Genomic DNA, 3,076 nt, shown 5'->3' with positions numbered 1-3,076 from the left:
TGGCTTAAGCTTCGCATTTCATCTGCATACCTCCATTAGGGCATTAACATAGATCATGCATCATTAACTAAATAACAAAGCATGGGGATCAATGATTTTGAAAGCTTAGGGTATCTCTATAGCTTTGAGGTTTCTACTTCAGATAAGCTTGTCTCGACCGGTTTCTCTGTATGCACTAAAACGCATATTATGGTTGATTCGCATACTTCTTCTTCAAGCTACAAGGGGTGCATCCATCAAAAGTTTAGTTGGGGATCGCTGGGTCGGGTTTCTTACTCGTGGTGTTTGAGTTCGTAGTCCATCAACAACGATCAATTCGTATCTTCGAAGGATTCCTTCAAATGCATTGTTGCTAAGGTGGGTTGGAATACAAGGGCATGGCAAGTAGGGGATATCATGGAACTATTTGATTATGTTCAGAATTTATTTGAAGATGCAGGCATAAATCAATACAAAGAGTTTCATTCAAGATTCATTTCATGATGTCATTTTCTATCTAAGAGTGAATCATCCAATTTGCAAAAGGGATCGAAAGTTCAGTCGAAACATGGAAAATGAGTTCAATTGGAAAAAGAGACTTTCACTAGACTTTCAATTTAATCATGGTTCAAGTGTCCAAGGCCAGATTTCATCCATTCGAGTAAGTTGGAAGCATATGTCATGAATGATTCAATCTTACAAAAGTCTTTAAGGATGTCTCAGGCAAGCATATTGAAATGAACATGGAGCCAAAGCATTTCATATGAGTTTCAAACAAGATTCATTCATTCAAATCCAATTGTTTACAAAAATTACAATAAAACATGCCATCCATCATCATCGAAAAATCAACTCAGACTGCTGCCCCCAATTCTGTCCGCGGAAATATGTCGAACCAAGTCCACTTCAGTCCCTCATCAAATTGAATCCTGCTACATACATACTTCGCAAATTCATCAAAAAAAGGAAAATTTCAAGTGTGCTTCACATCTTGTCCTCGTAAAATCGATCCCCCATATATGTCATATGTCTTCCATCTTCATATCATACAGCTTCCCATGTGCTGTCCATGTTACTGCACCTGCACAATTCAGAATAAAGTTTCAAAATCAATGCCAAAATGGGACCAGATCCTGCAACAATTCCAGCCATACATTCAGTCCCTGCTACACTCTCCAAACTAATAGAACTGGCGGCAGTTAACATATAACAGAATGGTGAATCACTTTGTTCAAGAGTTCAAGAAGAAAAACGAGAAGGACATAAAGCTGAAATCAGAAGGGAAATAAAGCAATTTGAGATAGGGACAAAGAACCTGCATCACCACATCAAAACAATTCCAAGTTCAAATACAAACAGCCCCATATCATACTCAATTTTAAATCGGTTCAGCATCAAAACAAATATAAACAGTTACCAAACTGCACCCCAACCTGAAGAAAACCTGCAACATAAACCGGTTCATAATCAGCCAAGCCAAAACAGTTCAGAAACATTGCAATGACCCAATTCAAGTGAACCATACATTCATTGGCAGCCCTGTATATCGGGTCTTAAACAGTTTGTTTAACCTATTTTCCTTAACAGACTTTTAACCTAACAGTTTCGATTCCCAACTCCCTATAACAGTTTTGTAACTAATTTTAACAACCTAACCGATTCCAGTTCTGTTATAACTAACTTCCCATAGTTCTATAACCAACGAGTAACAGAAAAACAGTTTTCCTAACAACCCCTAAACCAATTCATAGCTAACCTACTGATTGATAACAGAATTTAACCACCCTTCAAATTAACTGCATAACTGTTCCAACCAAGTCCTAACAAACCTTTCACCACTTCTAATATCCATAACAGAAATATAACTACCTCCAAGCCTCTCTATAACTAAGCTAACTAACTCATAACTGACAAATCTCCACCCTCTGATCTCATAACCGAAAATCAAAATCCAACGGCCCTCATCCTTCCCCCTCTAACTAACATTCACCTCCATCAACCTATATAAACAGAACCATCTTCATCTTCAACCAGACACCAAAAACCTTCACATCCACCCTTCACCATCACCTTCTCCATTCCCTCATCACCTCTCACTCTCCAATTCTCTTCCCCACGCCATTTTCACTGATTCACCATTCATTCATCACCTCTCATCTTCCTCCCATTCACCTTCAACTCTCTCTGCAACACACACGCTCATTCACCAACACTTCATCACCATTCTCCATCTTCACTCTCTCCACCACCATAACCACCTCCTTCATCACTCTCTCACTCTAACTTCCCCTTCATCTCTTCACACTCCCCATTTTCTTCACCAATCTCTCTCAATTCACCTCTCTCTGCAACTCATCCTCACCAATTCATTCCACTCAAACAACAACAACTCACAGGCAGAAGAAAAATAAGAAAGAAGAAGAAGAAGTATCAAATACAGAAATTCAAAGAACGGAGCAAGAATCACCTGAAGAAGCTCCTCTTTCATTGCACTTATATCGCATCTGAACTTTCGGAATCTCCCTTCTTCGACTACTAGCTCTAGTGCGCTACTCCAGGTTTCGTATATGGTCTTCTCCGGATTTATGGTTCGATTTGAACAGGAGAAGGGATGAGATTATTCGGTGGAGGTGATCACTCGGAGGAACGGTTTTCCCGGCGCCGTCGTTGGGTTTGAACGAGAGAAAGGGAGACGAGAAGGAGACTTGAGGGCATAGAGAGGACGCTGTTCCACTTCTGTGGGTCAAGACGACGAAGGGAGGATCTCACCGGAACCATCGCGCCGCCGTGATCGTGGGAGGAGAGAGTGTTGATCTCGAAGGTTAAAGGTCACATTGTGAACCCTAAATCCTCTTCTTCTGTTCTTATTTCCCTTTATTTTTTTTATTTGTTTTATTATTTTTGGTTAAAAACGAAAAATGAACTAGATCAGAACTCTTAGGCCCGTTGCATCTCCAGTTTTTGGACCATAAAATCTGAATAACAAAAAACGTTCTTGGGCTCCACCGAATTGCTAACTACACCACATTTGGCCCATGAACCATATCATTTTTGTCCAAATAAAAATCTGATACAAAACTCTGCTCGGGCCTCCTTC

General features: G+C 40.0%; 1 long non-coding RNA gene across 1 annotated transcript; it reads right to left on the bottom strand.

Annotated features, from left to right (window-relative positions):
• Positions 1 to 658: 658 nt before the first annotated feature.
• Positions 659 to 2,838, bottom strand: LOC131607703 (uncharacterized). The gene is made up of 2 exons (XR_009285386.1): positions 1,295 to 2,838; positions 659 to 1,060 (listed from the first exon to the last, which is right to left on the bottom strand). It is a non-coding gene; the product is annotated as an uncharacterized LOC131607703 (long non-coding RNA).
• Between the last annotated feature and the right edge of the window lie 238 nt (positions 2,839 to 3,076).

This window comes from Vicia villosa, linkage group LG5 (assembly GCF_029867415.1).
Source record: "Vicia villosa cultivar HV-30 ecotype Madison, WI linkage group LG5, Vvil1.0, whole genome shotgun sequence".
In the NCBI taxonomy this organism is placed as follows: Eukaryota; Viridiplantae; Streptophyta; class Magnoliopsida; order Fabales; family Fabaceae; genus Vicia; species Vicia villosa.
This window is presented reverse-complemented; position numbering and strand designations above follow the sequence as displayed.